At 40.3% G+C, this 20,922-nt stretch overlaps 1 protein-coding gene across 3 annotated transcripts in view; it reads left to right on the top strand.

Annotated features, from left to right (window-relative positions):
• The window catches only part of RERE (arginine-glutamic acid dipeptide repeats), a 254,992-nt gene that overhangs the window by 49,096 nt on the left and 184,974 nt on the right, over nt 1-20,922 (top strand). The window contains exon 1 of one of the 3 annotated variants that reach the window (XM_074892539.1): nt 1,294-1,450. The exons of the other annotated variants lie outside the window; for them this stretch is intronic. The gene's annotated coding sequence lies outside the window, so the exon portion shown is untranslated. Of the gene's footprint in view, nt 1-1,293; nt 1,451-20,922 lie in introns of those variants that run through there. 3 annotated transcript variants of the gene reach the window in all.

Genomic DNA, 20,922 nt, shown 5'->3' with positions numbered 1-20,922 from the left:
TTTCTATGATTTGCGAGGTGTCAGGCCACATTTGATTAGAAAATTGAAGTGAGGATAAATGCAGTGTGGTTTCTTTGTACTGACTTGAGGATTGAATTTCAGCTCTGGCAGGTTTGGAGCTATCACACGGATACTTGGTTACAAAGCTTATTTTGAACCAGTTCTCTCAAAGATAGGCTCCAGTGTTGTACAATGAATATTGCGGGAGCGAAGCTTGTGCTGCACACCATCTTCAATTTGTATTGATCATAGCTGTCTTGCAATGTGGCAAGGGCATTAAAATTAATCAGCTACTTCAGCTGCGTTAGTGGTTTTAGGTAGCTATTTCTAGAGAGTACAGAATAAATTTTGAAGTCGGGTCTTTGTCTCCTGAAGGACTCCTGTGCTTTAGTACAAAACATGGTAGAAATATCTACAGAGGGAAAATGTACAGCTACAAACAATTAACAGCATCTGGAAAGAGTAAGTTGGCAGACAGTACTTGAGGGTGTTGCTCTAATTGACTGGGTCTGTGAACCTTGATTTTTTTTTTTTTTTTAATTTTTATTTTTTAACTTGGTTTTGTAACACCAGCTCTGAGGAGGTGTACTCACTTATTTATTTTACAGGTAAAATACTACTGCATGGCTAGGAAATGGATTTGCTTGGCAGGGAAAAATTGCCCATTGCCCTCGGGTAATGGATTACATAGACGACTTGTTTTCATGTTATTCTGCAAGGGAAATAGCAAAGCTTTGCTCTAAAATTAAGTCGGTCCTAGCAGCTTGAAAGGTCATGGTTGTGGTGTTTAAGAACAGTGCAAGACATTGTGAGATTTGGAAAAGTTACAGGTTGGCATGAAGACACTTAGTAAGAGGTAAATATTAATAATTTTAGAAATTGCCAATTAAATACAATTAAAAAGAACGTGTTTTGCCGAGCAGATGAATTTCTGTTTCAAAAGGGGGGAGGGAAGACGTCGTGGAAAGGATTTTAAACAAAATGGCTTACTAATTGAATACACCGCAACAAAATCCTAGTGTAGAAGTGTCTTTTTATGTGACACTGGACAGGCATCTTCCCTATCCATCTCCGGAACGAATGCCGGCTGTGAATGTGTTCCCTCCACCCCTCGGTTTTATCTGCATTTTCCCCACCCCCTGTGTGTTTTGATCAGCGTTCGTGGAGGCGAGGCGGGCTGGTTGCATTAATATTCCTGGCTGCAGCTCGGGGCTGTGAGCGGCTGATCACTCCCGGGGATGCTTTGCCTCCTTAATATCTTGCTTGCAGATGCATTTTCTAGCTGACCACGCTATTAAAGAGCCGCCATCAATCACGGGGCTCCCGGTTCCGGCTCGGCTGAGCGGGGAGGAGGCAGAGGCGGGCCGCCGCCGGGGGAAGGAGCGGGGGTCTCCGTGTGCGTGCCCGCGCCCCGCCGCCTGCACCGGGGAAGCGGCGCCGGGCCGGGCCGGTGCGTGAGAGCCGGGCGGGGCGCGGGGGGGAGCGGGGAGGCGGAGGGGGGGGGGGGACACGACACCGACAACGACGGGGGTGGGGGGGTGGGCCGGGCGGGCTCCGCGCCGGGTTTTCCCCCGCGCCGCCCCCCACCCCCCGCAACCGGGGCCGCGCCCGCCTCCTCCCCGGTGCCGGGCGAGGGCTGCGCTGGGGGGGGGGGGGGGGGGGGGGCGGTGTGTGTGTGTGTAGGGGGGCGGCGGGCCCGGGCGCCGCCGCTCGCTTGCTCCGCACCCCGGCCCAGCTGCGTGGCGGCGAGGCGGAGGGGCCTCCTTTTGTTCACCAACTGCGCCTTCTCGCCGCCCCTGGCCCCCGGTTCCTCCCCTGCGCCGCCCTTCTCCTCCTCCTCTTCTTCCTCGAGGGGTCCCGCCGCTGGGCACCGCGCCCCCCCCCCCCCCCCCCCCTCCACTCGGGGGCTTGCTGGGGTCAGGCTGCACAGCCGCTGGGATTGCAGCCGAGCTGGGCTTGCCCGGCCCCGCCGGGAGCTGCAGAGCCTAAGCCCGAGGCTGGCGGTGAGTGCCCCCCTGGTCACCGAGTGCGGCCGGACCTTGGCCTTGGAGCTGGTGGTGAAGCCCCGAAGCGGCAGGGTCTGGGATCTGCTTTTAAACTGACGGGTGAGGGTCAGGAGAGTGGGTCCCCAACCCAGGTGGATTGGGTAACTTTAGTGCTTTAGGCATACAAGTTGTATTTCCGAGAGGAAGATTAAGGCTGCTCTTCAAGTTGCCTAATTGTTACTTGGCCAATGGTAACACAGAAAACACCTGGATGGGGGAAAAGCTCGAGTCGATTCTCTTTTCCCCTTTGGGTTACTCCAGTTTTTTCAGAAAAAGTTGGATCGACTTGGTAGGTGAGGCGATAGTTTTTCTTGGCCTAGGAAGTTCAGAATGCTTTAAGACCGCAGGGTTTTCTTTCCATAACAGATGCTTTACCTCTGTGTGCTAAATATAAACAGTGAAGCTAAACGGAGTGCTCTGTTTAATTCTGGGGTTTTTTTAAGCAAAGGAGATAAGGATTGCATTTTCCTTATCCTCAAAGAAAGTACTTTTTCACTGCACTTGATAAAATGGAATGCCTTTGAAGTACTAATTGCTACGGTGTGTGGTGTAACTTTTTTTTTAGCGATGTTTAATCGTGTTTTCAGATAGTGACAGGAGACCTGCTTGGCCACTTTGTTTCCTGAGGAAGAAACCAGCTCTGCTTTGTTTTGCAATTGGTTTTAAGCTCCTCTTGAGTCCATGTGGCTTCGCACTGCGTGGGGCATTGTGTGACTGGATGGCCTCCTTACAGCCATATGCGGCTTCTTTAACTGTATGTGAATGAAAATGGCAGTTGACAAGGCCACTTAATGTGGGTTTTTTTGTTTTGTGTTTTTTTTTTAAACTTAATGTTAGGCATGAAGTAGAGGAAAGTGGAGAATAGAAATCTAGTGAAGTGTAGTTTCAGATTCTCCACCAGTATGTTTCTTCTGGGAACTCAGTTTGAAGTAAACTGGGTTTAAAACCCTGCAGACGAACACTATTCCGATGTAAAGCCGTTAATCTGCAGGCAATTAGTTCCAGACGTGCAACCAACTCTGCATTTTTGTCAGTTTTTGCTCTTACAGGCAATCGCAGTTTTGAATACTTATGCCTAGTGGATATCACAAGACAGACGTTTTAGATGCTTAACAGCAAGTTGAGAATTGTGTAGGAGCAGCATTTAAAAGCTTTTATTTGTTTTTCCAACCCTGTAATTTCGTAGTGTTTAAACTATTTTATAAAGATCCCTGGGACCACTGAAAGGTGGTTTTGAGTCCAGAGCACTTGAGACTTGAGTGCTTATTGTACTCTGGCAGGCTGGGTGCTTGGCAGGCAGTTCTTGAAATGTTATTTGATCTGGCTGCACGATAGAATTGACTAGGATTACACAATTCCCCCCCCCCCCCCCCGTGGCTGTTTGAAAGTGATGCATCAGCGAGTGTTGTTCAATAGCGTATTTTAAGACATAAACTGCATGTATTCACTTTAAACATGTTTCCAGAGAAAGGCAGTTAAGAATTTGTCTTGTTTTGCGGTTAGGATTTATGAATTGAGGCAAGGGCTGACGTAATCTATCCTACCACTTCCTTTGTGTGTGTTTTATAGTTGATAGTGCTTTGTTTTACTTAAAATAGCCAGGACTGTTTCTTAAATACTTTTCTATCTCCTTTATGCTGTGGCCCTCAGTATAAGCAGACAACTCGTTAAAGTTGTATGTGACTATGCCCCTTTGAGGAAATGGTTCCTTCCTTTTGTCACTGAGGTTCAGTGAATTACTTGTATGCTAAGTAGATGAGACTTTAATTTTAATTAACATAATGATGTATACAGCTGTTCTGTCAGAATGCATCGACTGTCTTTACAATTTTACTACAGGTTGTAGAGAATCTCTTGGTGTGTCTCTCAACCCCTCTTTTGCTGACTTTTATTTATGTAAAGGTGACAAGATGGGGCTTTGTTTCCTGATGTGAGTGGTTAATAGCTCATCTGAGAGAGAGCTTTGTTTTGGTTTTTGTATGTGGGAAAGAAGCTATTTATTAGTAAACTAATCCTAAACCTCCTTGTTTTTTCGGTTGAGGGGGGTTATGCTACCTATTGTTTTGCTAAAATTAGCCAGAAGGAATCCCTAACTTCCTAATTTTACAGGGTGAGTGATGTTTTTGTTTCCCTTTTTTTCTTCTTTTTCTGGTGTACTGTGAATGAGTTCCTGCTATAGTGATTGACCTACGTGTAGGTAAAGCAGTTAAAGGGTGATGGTACTATCTGGAAAAAAAAAAACCAAACCGCTTTTAAATTGTAGAAACAGTGCCATTTTGGCACCTGAGATAATCCTCATACTGCTGAACTTTTGATTTAATGGTCCACATTTCAGCAGGTGAAAAATACTCAGGTCTCCACAAACTCAGCGGAGTTACTTCAGCATCAACTGCAAGTACAGCTTGATACCCATCCAGCTCATCGTCCAAAAATCCCATACTGAGTACCTAAATGAATTACTTGGTAGCATTTTATATGGTTGAGATTTATAGGCAGAAAAACCCCATCCTTCCAGTGATTTTCTGCTTCATCTTGGTACTGGAGTGCTGCAGATTTTTAGGAAGATTCTCTTGCAGAGATGTGTTGTATTCTGTAATGAATGTGCAGCTTTATAGAGCTGGCTCTGAATGTTAGGTCAATGTGCATCTGTTAATCTTTCCTTGTTCTGGGACTTTTTTGAGTGATATAGAGAGATTGTGCTGATACTGTATGTGAATTAAGAGTAAAATCAGTTTATAAACCACTGTAAATCATTATTTCTGTAATTTGTTGATATATGCAGATAACATGATATTTCACCTGAGATCCAGTTACTGGTAAAAAAACAATTACAAAGGCAGAGTATAGAAATAGATATCCTGTGTGGAGATTATCATGAAATGCTGTTTTGGCCAAGTGATTGTCAAAGTAAGGATATTTCTTTGCAGCATTAGCCTAGGCTCTGACAGGTGAATGGAGTAAAAGGTGTTGACTGGAGCAGTTACAGTCCCCAGCTGTTGGCCTGATGTCTCTGGTGGTCGTTGTCACCCTAGTTCCCAAAGCAGGGCTGTCTAAATCATGAGCGAAACTTGGGTTTGAACTGCCACTGTTCTCAGCCAGCCATGTTTAGTTAAACAAATTCTAATTCTACATTAGCTGAATGCACCTGGCAGAAAAGAAGAGCAATTGAGGAGCTAAGTTGCAAGTGCACCTGAGAGTTCTTTTTTAGAGGTGTGATAGTTGTTGGGGGCTTGACTGACTTGACCCCATAACTAGGAAGTTCAGAAAATTGCATAGAACTAGCAGCGTTTTCTAGGTGTTAGGAAGCAAAGATTCCATATAGCCTGTGGTGTTTGATGCAAATGCTCAGCCCTTTCATCTCTATAAAGGCTACAGAGTAGCTCTGAGTGCTTTACCATGGTTTACAGATGTGATTGGGTCAGTCAGCAAGCCTGCGTATTAGTTTTACTGATTTTTGGTGAGCTTTAGTGGTGTAGTGGTATGGCCAAGATGTCTACTTACTGCTTTAAAATACTTTTTTTTTCTTTTGAACCATGGGTATTTCAGGTATCAGACTCGAATTAGTGAATGACTTAAAGAACACTGAGTAACTCTATTTTGCATTTTAAGGTTAAATAAGAGAAATGATATCTTCATCGCTGTAGTCTTAGAAAAGGAAGCTATGTTGTATTCTGATGTGAATCCCTAATATTGATAGTCAGTTGTATGAATATTTAACCATAGTTTTTCACCTTGGCATGCAGGACACTGAATGTTGCTTCAGAAATAAGTCTGTCCAAGGGGCAGCAAAAGTGCCTTTGGTGTGTGAGGGGAGGTTCTTCCAGTTTTCTGATCTTAATATATCACTGAGCTGGGTGTAGTGTGGATATAAGCATTCAATGTAGTGAAGATTCCCAAACTAACATGGGCAGACCTTTTCCTGGAGTAATTTACTAGCCAATAACACGTGGATTAATGTGCAAATATGTTCTAATATGTATAAAGATGATTTCGGAAGGGGCATTTTAGGGAAGAAGGGCTGTGTCAGGGAAACTGGAATCATAGTTGGCATAGTTCAAACTGTCACCTCAGCTGGACCTTGCTTAGCGTTGCTCTGTGTTTTACTGTTCTCGTGTTGGTTGGAACAAAGCAAAAGCCTGTAATGGTGTAACACTCAAGTGATAAAGGATAGGACCCATGATAAGCTAGCCTTCTGTTTATGAAAAATATTGTGAAGCATCTTTAAACGGATCGGAGGGAAATCTGTTTTTTATAGTTCAACTTTCTTAACAGAAGTGAAATTCTTTCCAGAAGAGTGGACAAAAATAATATTTGTTCCAAAGTTTGCCTGGGTAGTGGTTTGAGTTCTGACCTTTGGATACAAAGTGAGAACAAATAGTGTTGAAAAATGTAAATGATTAAAACAAGCTGGCCGCCTTTAGGAAACTTTTTTGTCAAGTTTTGCCAAGAAAAGGTCTTGGTGATTGGATAAATGTTTTACTACTGGAATAAATAGTATTTGATTGTGATGCCTAGATATTTCTTATAACCACATGGTTTTTTATATAGTGGTGGGTTTGGAATTCGGGCTTTTTCTGATGCTGGCAAAAGCACAGAAATGGTGGCTGTAAATTTGGCATCAGTAACATATCTGTTAGCTTCTCTTGGGAAGTAATGGCAAATCTTGAAAGCCAACTTGGTTTGATTAGGCTTCTCTGAAAATGGGTATCATTTTCATACAAGATGACGATACAGTGTGAAATAAATCTGTAATTCATGAGTATCAGTTCCTAGAAGTTAGATAGTTGTGGATTTTTCCGTCTTTTTTTTTTAAGTGAACTGATTGTAAAAAGTTGTATGATAAGTAAACCTCTTATTAAACCCAACCAAGCTTGGTATATACATTGCTGCTTCTGTAACACCAATTTTGTACATGTAATAAATTCTGTCTTAAGTGCTGATTTGAATTTTCTTGAAACTAGCAATAAGAAATGATTTGGTTTTGGCAGTGTTTTCTTTGTCAACTTGCTTATTTGTAGAGATCAAAATTACTTGTTTTTGGAATAAAGCTGAGTTTTTGTTAATAGGCAATGTGTTTCAGTAGCATCTGGTGTCTGATAAGATTTTTCTGTTTAGATGCTTAAAATTAAAAGCATTTAGTAGTCTGAACATTATTGTCAGGTTTTGTGTGTTAATCTTGTTTTGGAAGATCAGAGCCTCCTGTTTTGATCATCGTTGAGAACTGGAGAAAGGGCAGAGTTTTGCCATTAAATTGGATATTTTAGTCCATAGTTCTGTAATCTCTATTCTTGTTCATCTAAGTGGTAAAACGATGGCAGTAACAAGTTCTGAAACTTAAGATTGATGCGGCTTTAGATTCTTTCTTTACTGGGGAGGTTTTAGCCTGTTAATCTAATCAGTCTACAAAATCAACACACTTACCTAAACCAGGACCAGTATGTTACTTCCTCTGTCTGTGGGAAGTTCACAGCCTTTCTGTCTGTGCCAGCGCGCCGCCGCACCCCGCCCCATACGTTGCTTGGCGAACTGTAGAAACCCAGCAGAGAGTAGTAGGTATTTAACCCAAGCACAAGTTGAATCTGAAACTTAGTTATTTGTGGTTTTTCATGTTGTGAAGTTTCTTGGATTTAGTCAGGGACCGATGACTAAAAGTGGAAGTGGCCTTAGCAGGTAGTTAAATTACAAGACAGTCTGAAAATGACTGAGCCATAATTTAAGAGTCAATACAATTCAAGCACTTAACTTTGGGGACTTTTTTTTTAAAAAAAATGTTTGACATAGTAACATTCCTCTAGAATTTACTCTTCCAGGCAGTCAAAACATACTGTGTTTGCTCTGTTTCCTATTGAAATGTAACAAAGGAGCCAAAAATCAGATTTCCCTTTCCTGATAATAAAGCTATTCCTTTGAGATTAGAGCTGGGAATGGATTTCTTTATATAGCAGTTCCTGCTTATTAATTGAATGCTCTTAGATAATCTTGTATGCTGGTTTGTGTGAGGGTATGTGAGGAAGAACACATCTAACCTGCGTGTTTAATATTAGACTATTGTAATTGGCTTAAAGTTGCAGACCTAGGCTGTGCTTGTAGTTAAGACTGGTATAAAAGAGTTAAGAGCAGCCCAAGGTTGTTAGATCATTTGGAAACTGATTACCCTTTCACAGTGTAATAAAGTAATTATGAATAGTGTATGAAAATTGGTTGCAGTCTGTTTCAACATTATGACTGCCTGTCTTTAAAAGAAATTGCATTGTCCTCTTTTGTGTTGATCTTATAATTTGCATATTCAAAGCATGTTAGATATTTGCCACTTCCAGCTGTAAATGCTAAGTAGCATTTAAAAAAACCCGAATTATGCCATCTGTTTGTATAGGTTTTTTGTGAGGTTTTTCAGTTCTTGATAATATTTCACCTTGGGTCTGTTCTCTTTACAGCAGTACATGCCACTGTTGCTAAGGGAATTTGAAGTACGTTCTGGTCTAAATTGAAAGAATTCTTTCATGAATGGATGTTGTGGTTGCAACTGAACAGGGCTGTTGCAACTTCCTCTGTTGGTAGGGTATTTCTGTGCAGCCCTGACAGAAGAAAAGGTGGTGTTTGGAAGGAAACAGTCATGATGTGCTATTTTTATCTCAAATAGCACATGGTCAAATGCTCAGATATAAATCTGGGTTTTTAAGATTAAAAAATAAGTAAGTTTTAGCCTAACGCGAGTTTGTGCACAAATGAGATCTGTGGCTTTGTGACTAAAATATTTTGTGACTAATTTGTGACTAAAACATTGTTAATGTGAAAAATAAGTATAGCTGTGATCTCTAAATCACAACTAGGAATGGTTTATCTTGGGATTGTTTGTTTTACCTGTGCTTCCTTCAGAAGTCCCCTCCCTCCTGGAAGGATGGTTTAGCTGCTGGTGAGGCAGCTGCTGATTTACTGGAATTTAGCAGCATGACCTGATTACAGGTACCACTTTGGATTTTCTTCAGCAGGGTGATAATGAGGGTGGACAGGTGCAAGTGGTAACCTCCTGTATCGTGTCACTTTTGTCTGCTGGTATTTGAGAGTCAGTCTGGATTTGAGGGATTAATTGTCTGAAGCTTGCCCTAGGAAGATGTGCAAACTCCATGTGGTTGGTAAAAGTGGTTCTTGTGGATTTTTAAAGCATGGAGTCAGTAATATAAATTGGAATGAAACTGAAGATATACATGCTGAACTTCAGAGTTCAACTTTTTTTAACAAATGCTGCTGTATAAAGTTATATTTTGTCATAAAATGTTATTGAATCTGTGCTTTTGGCTGAGTACTTTTCTTCTGAGGACATACTGTGGTATCTGAGGTGCCAAAGGTAAATAGAACTACTTTGTTCTGTTACATTCATGTGGCAGTTCAACAGTGGTTTAGCATTTCAGGAGCATTATAAAATTTGACAGCAAAATCTTTGTTCAGTACACATCTCTCGGCTCAATTTGAATATAGAGAGTTGTTGTTGGAGATAAATTATAAGCACTGTATGTCAGGTTAATAAAATTCTGAGGTCATTCTCTACTCTGAAACCCATGCTGTGCTGTGTAGTGTGAGGTTGATGTGGGTCTCATGAGAGAGCTCCAGGAGGCTGCCAGCCTCGGCTGCTTGGTTCCCTGAGCTCAGCTGGGGGTTACTGGCTGCCGTGTTGGTCTTGGCACTGGGGTGGTGGCACGGGCATCTCGGCTGGATTTCAGTCCAAAGCCCTCTAGGGTGGCAGAAGTGGAAGCTTAGTGTAATGCAGGTATGACAGCATCTCTGCACGTGCAAATCTGTATGAGCTTTGTTAAAATGGTGTGAAGAGACTCTCAGACACTAGCACAATGCCATGACTTCAAGCTGAACTGGTACGTTAGGTTTCTATCACACCTAACCTATCATAGGCTTTTTCATAGCTGGAAAATTGAGTCCTTACCAGGCTGCTTCAGAATACCTGTTATTCTGCTGCAAACTAAGAGAGTACACCACACAAAAGGCTACCTTTTCAGTGTCCTGGGTCTTGAGCAAGGTTCCTCAAGACAGCTGACGCAGCTGAAAATATTAAACTAAGCATGAGATTCTGCAGTGTGTTCCTGCGTTGCTGTTTGGGATATCTTGGGAGTTCAAGGGAACTCCAACATGCTTCATAAACACTGGTGGTGTTTTCTTCAAAACTGACTTTTTAATGCAGTTTGAACATTGGGAATGCACCAGTAGCTTGTTTGTTTTGAGTTTGTTTCCATGGAACTTCTAAAGTATATTAGCTATTCTTCTTAAGCAGATAAACGAGTGATTTAGTCCTATAGATAAGTATGTGGATAGGTGATGAATAATAGAAACTTCCCCTGTGATTATCTTCAGGGCATGTTAGAAATTTTTCTGCCTCTTACAGCCTAAATTGTGCATGTGACTTTTTCAACTTATTTTGGTTTTGCAGCATATGATGTGAGGAAAATACTGGTTGTGTGTTGGTGTTTTTTGTTTGTTTTGTCTAGAATTAAATAGGGATTTTTTTCTTAGAACTCTTGCTGTGGTTTTTGCTTGGTTTGAGGGGGGTGGTTGTTTTTTTGGGAGTGTGGTTTGGTGTTTTTTTCCCCCCTCTCTAAAAAGGCTATTATTTTAGGAGTTTTTTTAAACTCTGAGCAGTGTGAGTGAAGTTATACCCATGTAAGAAGCAATGCACAAAGAAATAATACGCACAGCACTAGGGAGAAATCATGAAAAGTTTTTCACTTTGCTATTGGCCTGAGAGCTCTCTTTGTAGGAGTTTATCTTGTTTTTACTTGGCCCTATCAATGCAATTTAATACTAAAATACTATACATAAAATTTTTTTATTCTCAATAAAAAATAGTTAAATAATTGTTTTGAAATGCCACTTATGTCAAAGTTCATTCTGAATCACAGGCCAGATCATAATTCAGCATATGTTAAGAACTAGTCAGCAAGTAATAAATCTCACCATAGCTGTATATGTTATCTCATGGGAGAGGCTACAGGACTGTAGGAGAAAACAGGCTAATCCCTGAAGTGTTGGATAGATTTAATTAGGTCCCAGTTGCTTGGGTAACTGGCACTTAGTGAATTTTCTTCTGTAGTATTTTGAAAGTAGCTCTGAAGTCAGCTCCTGATTAGGTTAGTGTTTCAGGAAAAAACTTTGTGACATGACATCCTTCTAAACTCCTACTTGTTGTTGAATGCTCACGTGCAGTAAGTGATGGAAACTTCATAGACAAGATTCTTCAAAGGTATGCTTTTGCAAATAAAACTTTATTGCATCATATTTATAATAAATAGTATAACTTGTTTTGCTGTCTTTGGTTGCTGAAGGATCACCTCAGATTTTTATTTGGAAGAACAAGCAAAGTATGGTAATCCTAGTTTATCCTATTGTGGCAATAAAGACACTGTTAAAACACATGCCTCGGTCACTGATTGATTAAACACTACTGTGAACAGGTTATGGTGCTCTGCTTAGACTAGTCTTGTTCACTCTAGACTGCAAGTAGTCTTAGTAATCTTTTAATGTTGTTCCAGAGCTATTACTGGTATCTAACCTTAAAACTTTACCTTGAAAATAGAGTTAGTAATTTCATACTGCTTCATTTAGGAAAAATAACCTCCATTTTGAACGTATTTTCAGTATGATATATGGCTTGCGCAGTCTTAATTTGCGTGTCGTGGGGTATTAGCATGTCATTATGAAAACTAAGGAGATGTTCCTTTTTTTTCTTCCCCATGTGCTCATTCTTCTCTTTGAATGTTTCGGGTCTCTTAGTTTTGTGAGAATGTATCGTTCAGTACACAAAGGATGAGTAGCCCTGGATTTAAGGAGAAGGCAGCACAAGGCCACAGAATCAAACCTCTGCCATCTCCCAATTGCTATTGGTGGCAAATGATGACATGTGGTGGTGTTGTAATGTGAATGAGGCCACCAAATTTCATGTGTGGCTTAATAATTGTTTGCATTGGTTATTCTGTGCTTAATGGCTTATGGTCTAATTCTGCAACATTGTTCTCAGCAGCTTACAAGATCAGACCTAAATACATTAATACGACTATATTGCCTCATTCTGTTACATGAAATTCCATTGCTTTAGTCATACAATAGTTAAAAGTATCTACTGAGAGTACTGGAAGTAGAAATTATATTAACTTCTGAAGCATGACCGAAGTCAGAAGTTATTTCATGCAGTGTTAAAATACTTCCTCTTGGTTTAGATTAGAAGCAGACTAATCACTTGGAGCATTTCTTAATGTTTTCTTCCTCTTCTCATGAAAGACACGGCCAGTTATGAAGTCCCTTTTAAAGGGGTTTATTAGCAGTGACCAGCAGAGCACGGATGCAATTGTTCTTGTAGCACAGAGAGACTGCTGCTTGAAACAAAATGTATAGTGTTGAAACACCTCATGTGGGAGAGCTGTGAATGAGTCCTTTTTTCAAAAATGGTGCTTCAAATCTAATGAGGAGTTCAGTTGGTTGCTGCCCAGGAACAGTTAGTAACATGGCTACAAAGAAGGTGAATTTTTGTTAGGTGTATGTTGATTATTATTTTTTTAAAGGAAATCTCACTGAATTCCAGAAAAGTGAACCAGTCTTAAGGGAAAAAAAACTTAGGGAAGCTTGTATGGTGAGAAGATTGGATGCCATTGAGCAAATGAGAAATCTGGTATGCGTGTGTGGTATGGAAATGGGCAAGAACAGCGTGTAGGTGGGTTCCCTGGGCCGTTTAACATGGTCTAAATCCAGTCGCTGCTTGCCTACGGGAACTTGCTAAGACCTTTCCAGTGTTGCAGATGGTGGGAGCTGTAGGAACTGAGCAGGGTTCCCTTGCTGTGGTTTGCTAGGGTGAAATGATCTCTGTGGTGGTTATTCTGGCAAACACTGCCTTAAAATAAACACAGATGAGAACGGTTGCTGCTTTTAGCAGTAAAAGTTTCTGCTGGGCAGAAAAATACATAATAAAGAATCTGAAACTTTTCTAAATTCTCGGTTATTGAGTCATAATCAGTTTGTTTAATGCAGTCTGTAGGTCTGTAAGGTATTCCTGCTAACCACTGCGTCTCTGGAGTATACTGAATTTAGTGAACTAACCTCAAGGCTTTGAAACACTGTGGAAAAGCAGGTTCGGAAGTCAGCCAACCCTTAGAATATCCTGCCTGTGTAAATTTTGGTGTTTTATGAATATAATTAAAATAAGCTTGTTGTGTTCTGTCTTAAATTCAAAAATAAAGGTTCATCTTGGTGTCAGCAGTGAATTCTACCTGTTCTCTCACTGGTGTGGATACATATGGTGTACAGTGCTGTGATAATTCTAACTGGCTCAGTTCTAGGAGAGTTGTAGTAGAAGTCACTGGTGCTGGAGCAAATGTTACTACTTTCTTAACTAACAAAGAATAATCTAAAAATTACTACAGACAATGGTTTTCTGTTTGTCAATCTGTTCTACTTGATGATCTGATGTGTTAAGATATTCTGTATCTTCTAATTTTCCTTGCTATTTGTCAAGAAAACCACGTCTGTGGTATTTGTGTGCTTCTCTCTTGTGTTTAAAAACTTACGACATCAGAAGATGGAACGTTTCCTAGTTCCCTGTTCACTGCCGTTTCTTATTTCACATTCAGTCTTAGCTGATGATGGTATGGGAGTAAGCTGGCCCTTTCTGATGAATATGAAGTATTACAATGAAGTTGCACAATCTTACATGTTGAACAAGGGAATCATGCCTTAATACTGTGTGGTGATTTAAGTCCTTACTGTTTGAAGAGGCAGTAAGACACAGTCAGGGACTTTGAATAATAACAAGTTTTGCTGTGATATACCTGTATGCATAAGCAGTGTAGGTTTTTCTTGTTGTTTTTTGTTTTGTTTTTCTTAGAGTGGCAGAGATGAAGTTGGGGGGAGGAGGTGGGTGGGTGTATGTGTTGTTTCTTGCTGAGTCCTATGTGTGTAGTCTGGAGACAGGTTATTGCACGTCTCCCAAGGTCTCAGTGTGACCTTGGGCAAGTTGGATGTGTTCATGTATGTCTAAAAGATCTAGCTCTATTTTTGGGATGAAAATGTGCTGGAAGTCAAATGCCAATATTGACAGCTTTCATTATCCTATCACTTAAGGTCATACAAGAGATCGTATTATCTCTTGAAATAGAGACCCTCTTTGCAAATACCTTTTAACGTGTGTTTTGAAGTCTTTAGCAAGAGTGTAGAAGGATAATTGGCTGTTGCATAGGTTTACTGCATTACTATATCAATAAACATATTTAAACAGTACACCTCTGCTGCACAACTTCCTGTGCTTGTGCTTGTTCTTTCTTGCACAGCGTACCGTGTATGTTTGCTTTTGAATAATATTCCTGCTGCCTCATAGCAGAACCTGCTTGTGTAGCTGAAGAGTCAAGATCAAAGGTCATACTTCCACTAGTAAGGTTTTACTACTTTAAATACTAAGTATTTGTTACTAGTTTCTGTGAACGCAATAAAGGAAGTGAGATGTAATTTAATACATTTCAGTTGTTAAGTATTATGAAATTATAAAGAATATGCTGACCGTTTGCTGTAGACAGTTTATAATATGAGACAGAGATCAAGCCTGCATTTCACACATGGATAAGCACACTTAATCGCATGATTACAACAGTGCTGCTGTACTGGGAAGAGAGGCTTTGTAGGAAAGAAAACTCTGACGTCTGCTCTGCCATTAACCAAAATAAGCTGCTCCTCAGAGAAAATGAGACCAATGTCTGAAATTAAAGACAGTTTCTCCAGACAGAAATATCATCTGTCTCGATGCTTGTGTAAAAAGTATTTTAAAACAGTGGAGGACAGAAAATATGTCCTGTTAATATCTATTGCTCATTCTGATAACATTGTACCTTTCCCCCCCATTTGTCGTAGAACTGAAAGAGAGCAGAATTTCTTTGTTTCTACTGTTGTGGAATTTTATGGAGCAGTTAAGTGGCATAGCTTTAGTCTTGTAGATGGTCTCTGCAACTCTCAGGGTGCTGCTTTTTTTAGAGAGAAATTACTTTAATTATAGCCACATTTCAGTGGAAATGTCTGGTCAGTCAGCTCACAGGAGCCCACCCTGCAGTTACTCTTCCATTTTGCATGGTTCAAATACATAGGCAGTTGTATGGAGTTAAATAAAAGTTGATGTGGCTGAAGACCAGAGTTTTTTCCTTTGCTGCTCAAAGGGGTTTTCCAAAAATAACCTGATCCAGTTTTCGTTTGGGCGATTTAAATGAAGATATTTTGGAGGCTTTCTAGAAGATGAAAGGAGTGCGAGAGGGCAGCTGAGTGTTCAGCCATTTAAAAACTAAATACCCAAGGGTGGTATACCCAATAGGGTGTGACAGTTTGGTAGGTATTTGTAGATATTGTTGCAGAGATGGAGGTACCAAAATAAAATTTGAAATGGATGTTGAAAATAGTTCTAAGTGGATAGAGTTCTAGGTGTAGTTACATTTGCAGTTGCCTGCAAAGCAGCAATGGTCTCATTCTAATAAGCACACACAAATGGATGTTTTCAGTATTAGGCAAAACTCATTTGTGTCTTAAAATAAGTCACTTCACAGGAGGGTATAGATACGTGATGTACTGATAGCTTTGACAGTCATGCACTCCATAAAACTAGAGCTACTGTCAAATGGACATATGATTCCATTTCGTGGAAGTATTCTTTAATGTTACGGTTAGCTTGGTTGCTGTTGTGTACCAGGAGTTTGGTTTTGTGCTTTGATTTCTTTGTTGGTATTTTCCTGGTCTGAATTTACAGCATTTGGGTATGTTTATATTTTACCTATTTTAGTAAACATACTACAGACTTTTTTTTTGTCTTTAAAGCTGTCAAGAAATCCATATGCATGCTTTCAAGGTTTACCCTTTTTTCTTCTGAAAGTCTGTTGTCTTTTTCTGAAACTTCTGTCAGCAAATGAAATTTTATACAGTACTTCATGATTTATCAGGAGGAAGTGTAACTTATTTGGTGGTGTAAGGATGGTACCATGGTTAGTCTGTGGTAGCGATGGTGGAACGGTTGCCACTGCCTTCGTTTTAGGTTCTCCACCCTAATCTCACTTTTTTCTCTTATCAGTGTTTTATTGCCTGAATAGTTGTTTTACAAATCCAGTTCTGGCTTGGTTTGGTTGCTGGAAGGAAAGCAAAGTAATTGTGCCTGACAAAAGCAGAATCTATTCAAAAGAATCTGCTGTATACCATAACAAGTTCTTGTTTAACTTTTTTCTGTTTTAAATGTTGTTTAGCAACCTTATAATGCAGATGTTTTCTTGACTCCAAATGACATTAAAATCCCTAGATAATAGTTCTTGTTGCAATAGCAGCTCTTTACAGGTCCCTTGGGCCTTTTCTCCCCTAACAGCCTTTTAAAGTGAGGGAGCTATGTTGCTATGTTTAAGTCTTTTTTTTTTTTTTTAATGGTGTTATGGGATGTCTACTTTGCATTAGTCAGACCTGTGTTGTAGTAATGATTTACATTAGCCTGAATGACTTTGGAGAAAAAGAAGTAAATTCATGGCTTCATATTTACTGTCTGTGCATCATTGTTTGTTCCCATATGTTATGACTATAGAGGCCATTAAAGCACCTTTTTAAATGACTAGAGGAGTTCTAAGCACCATGGTTTAATAGAGTGGATCAATACGGTGGGCTAGGATCTGAATGTTTGTGCTATAGTCATAGTCCTGTGTGTTTGTTGCTCTCTGGTTTTGAAGTGGCCACCTAGCCACTCAGCCCTTAAGCTTCTTGGTCTGAGAGGTGAAAAGGATGTAGGATTTCAGAGGACTGTCTTTAGTGTTTTATGTGTCTTAGGATGGTGAGTGAGGGCTGAACTCTTCAGGTGATGACCCAACTAACAGCCTCATATCAAAATGAGTGTGCAGACAGTTCTCATGTCCCTGGTGTCTTTGAGATTCCTCACCAAACAGTAATAGAATAGAAAGTCTGGCTAATTTATCTGTTAAAATTGGGAAATCTTATTGGGAATACAGAAACTTTCTAAGACTGTATTGATTTTATGTTGCTGCTCTGGAATTAATGCGGGGAGAAATTGTGACTTGTTTGATTTTACATTTCTGTTACTCAAGCCTGTGTAAAACTGTCTAAAAGCAGGTATTCTCAAAAAGCTTTTCTCAGGTCAGTATTGCGAATATGGTACATAAATAGCCTGACCATGTTTGGAGGAGGTAGGAGCTGATACGTTCACCCCAAATATTATCCCTGGTCTTTCAGTCTATTCTGTGGTCAAAGCTGACTGTCTTGTAAAATTTCATTCTTAGTACTCACTGAATTTATGATCTCTTGCAGGTAGATACTTGTTCTACCTGTCCCATGCCAATTAAAATACAATAAACAAAGTGAAATGTCACTTTTCCTCTCTTAGATCCTTACTATTCCAGTCTTTAAAAATCCTCACAATTGCCAGGTAAACCTGGCTGCTGAGGAAAGCTTTAAAGACACTTGAAACATTCTTGAGTAAAACGAAATGAAACGTGTTTCTCCTCTGAAAATGTAACTCTGAAGACATGCAAAATAGCCTGTCACCTTCTGTTGATAAATGCAAAAGTAATTTTTTTGCCTTGTGAAATCTTGCTTTGCTGCTTTTCTCCTGCTCCCTTAAGTTTTGTAGCATCAACATTGTGTTGAAGAGAGGGACTTCAGATCTTATCGAAGCTGTCATCCTGCATAGCTCAGCTGTCAAACGGACCCTCAGCCTGGATTTCAGGATGATGCCATAATATCCCAAGTCAGAGCATATCAGTGTGAAGGTGGAATGTGCAGTGGGAGAGCGCTGATATGCGGCATTATACAGTCTGTGATTTAAAAACTGACAGCTGTGAGCATTGTTGGTGTAAGGCATGGCTCAGAAATACGAGATCTCTTGTTTTTGTTTTCTCAGGTCAAGTTGGGTAAATAACAGGGGAAAAAAAAAGGTCACTGTCTGTCATGAGAAACACCTTGAGTTGTCTGTCTTTATTCAAGTGATGATTACTTCTCAGCTGCAGAGAGATGCTGATGAAGTCAGTGCCTGGTTGTTTCTCTCTCTACACACTAGCTTTTTGAACCATTTGGGGATGATTAGTAGAGAGCAGTTCAAAGTGAACAAACACGCTTTTAATTGCATACACTTAAAGGGCTTACCCAAGCTATGCACTGTAAATATGTAACTCATAATGACCATTACTGGCTGAAGTGTTCCAGTGCTGTATTTGTGTTACAAACTCAAAATGCCAGTGAAGGAGATAAGACAACTGATAAGAAGCATGTAAGTCATTGGAGAGATTCATAAGAGCTTTTTAAAAGACTTTCAGTGAACTTGCTTCCAGGAGGGTTGCAGACTAGTCCCATGAGCATTCAAGAAGAGGCAGCGGACCCCTCCAACACCCACTCAGCTGTGAAGCTGGTGAGGCACCAACTACATTGGCACAGTCCTCAGACGAGGGCCATAAGGCACACCAAAACAGAGGAGGAAGACTAACTTTTTTACTGACCAGTGCATTAATGTTGTAGGAAAAAAGTTTGTGTATGTATTTATATGTGTGAGAACTCTGGAAGCCAGTTACCCTCTAAAGCTTGCAGAAAACTTAGTGAATGACTCCTTGAAGCAATAAAGGTTCATCATATTTACCTTCATTCAGAGAACTCAAAGCTTTACAAATGCTCAAATGCTTTAAGACATCTTAAGGTTCTGCAGCAGGTCTGCTGCATGGGGTTGTTAGACAGATGTTAGCTATTAACATTTTCTTTCAGTAATATAAGTCAGGAAGAGTTGTTCTCGTTCAAGGCTGTGTAAACTGGTTGTATTTTTCTATTTGGCATTAGAATGTGACTTGAATTGACATGGCTGTGTTCACATTCATAACCATGTCTTAACAACTTTTGAAAACACTTCCAGATTGTTTTCTCAGACTACCCCCATCCCAAAAAACCCGAACAAACAAACGAAAGTCACTGTGCAGCATGTCAGAAGTTTTTCTAATTGGAGGCAACCTTTTCTCAGCCCCATCCCTGCCAAGCTTTCACTCTGGTTTTTCAGGTGCAGGAGTAGCAATGTTAAATGAGTATTAACACTGAACACAACAGGTAGTGCAACAGTAGTAAAGACTGCATGAATCTCGGTTCTTCTGGCAGCTATCCACTGTTGTAGAATAGTCTAGTGGGATGTGACATAAGTCTTGGGTTCTGTTGAAATGCAAAGTCTAGAGGAACAGAAGGCCCAGGACTATCTATGAAGTTCTGGTATTGACAGGCTTGCAGTTCTGTGTACACTGCCAGACAGGAATGTTCTTCGCTGCTGCCTTCAGGACCTGTGCTCATTTCCCTTTCCCTCCCACTGGCATGGAGAGATCTGTGTTTAGGCTCCGTATGTGACAGCTGATGGATAAATCCTGTAGGTAAACTCAGCAGCATCTGGATTATGAAAGTTGGGGCAAGTATCTAGTAAAATCTCACTCCAAACTGTGTGAAATACTGTCCCAGTGTAATGGTGTAAAGCTCTTCCTGTATCTTTTTTTTGCATTTCCTTCCTATGCTGGCTTCTCACTGAATTTGAGTTCAGTTGGAGGTGTGTTGTCATAGGTGTAGCTCTGGCTCTCCAGGTTGAGATGATGAATGGGTTGTGGGGGTGAAGAATATTCTGAGGGTTATATGAAGTTCTGCATGAAGGATATAAGGAGTTCTGCATGAACTCCTAAAATATCACTCTGAATATCTGCAACTCGCATTTTCAACAGCAAATGGAAGGGGGGGAAAGAATGTGGAGGAAGTTGGTAACAGATGTTCTTAGTCTTTTCTGAAATGTAAAGGTTAAACTTCTGTGTGCCTCCCCAGGGAGGTGGAGCCCATGCGGTGAATGAGCTTTATCACAGAAGGTGGGATCTTTTCAAGTGTAAACTGTACAGAAGTTAGTCTTGTGTTTGAGACGGGCATGTGCGTGTTCAAACTATAGTGCTAGTGCTGTGTTTTGATACTTGGAGCTTAGTGCTTCATTCTGTCTGTTGCAGCTGAGATTTCCTTTTACTAATGTTGTCTTATTAGGGTTATTTTTCACAAATGATCTCAAAGGTTTTCTTAATGCAGTTCTTCAAACTTCATGAGTATATGGAGGAATGTTTATAGGCTGTTTTCTTTATTATTTTTTTTTTTAAATTGAATCCCTTGCACTAAAACCAAGTTAAAATTCTTTCTTGACATCAAAATTAGAAGAACTCTGTGGAAGGAACTCTAGCAGTTGCAGCACATACTTCCTCTAATCTGGCATTTGCTGAAAACAGTGCCTTTTTATCTTGCAATATGAGACTAAAAGCTTACAGAAGAATGGTCCTGTTGTGTGTGTTAAGACTGGTAACACATGACCAAACAAGTCTTGTTAAAAGATTTATCTGTCTGGCTTAAGTAAAAGGAGCTCTTCTCCATATTATTAGTTACCCTGCGTGCTTAGATACCTTTCTGCTTCTGTCTCATAGCATTTTTGTTGGACTGGCTTTCACATTATTTTAAAAATCTGACTCTTTAATACTAGTTAAGAGGTTTAAGTACTTAATGTGTGGAGAAGTGGTATGTATGTCTTCTGCTCTGATGATTTCCAGGTGTGTAGATCAAATAACTGTAGAGCTGTGTGGAATGGCTAACTGCAGCGTGACCATCTTAACTCAGTACCCAGATCTGACTAGAACTTGTTTCTCGTGGGAGAAGTAGTATCCTGCTCTCCTGACTTGGATGGAAGGATGTCAAGGTTTTTGTGTCTGAACAAATGATGGAACTTTAATTTGAACTAGATTTAAAGTGCTGGAAAAAACCTCAACCAGGTGAATGTGGGATAATGATCAGTTGAAAATAATGATTATGAACTCCTGCACTTCAG

This window comes from Strix uralensis, chromosome 23 (genome assembly GCF_047716275.1).
Source record: "Strix uralensis isolate ZFMK-TIS-50842 chromosome 23, bStrUra1, whole genome shotgun sequence".
Lineage (NCBI taxonomy): Eukaryota > Metazoa > Chordata > Aves > Strigiformes > Strigidae > Strix > Strix uralensis.
Note: the sequence above shows the minus strand (reverse complement) of the source record. Positions and strands in the feature narration are given on the sequence as shown.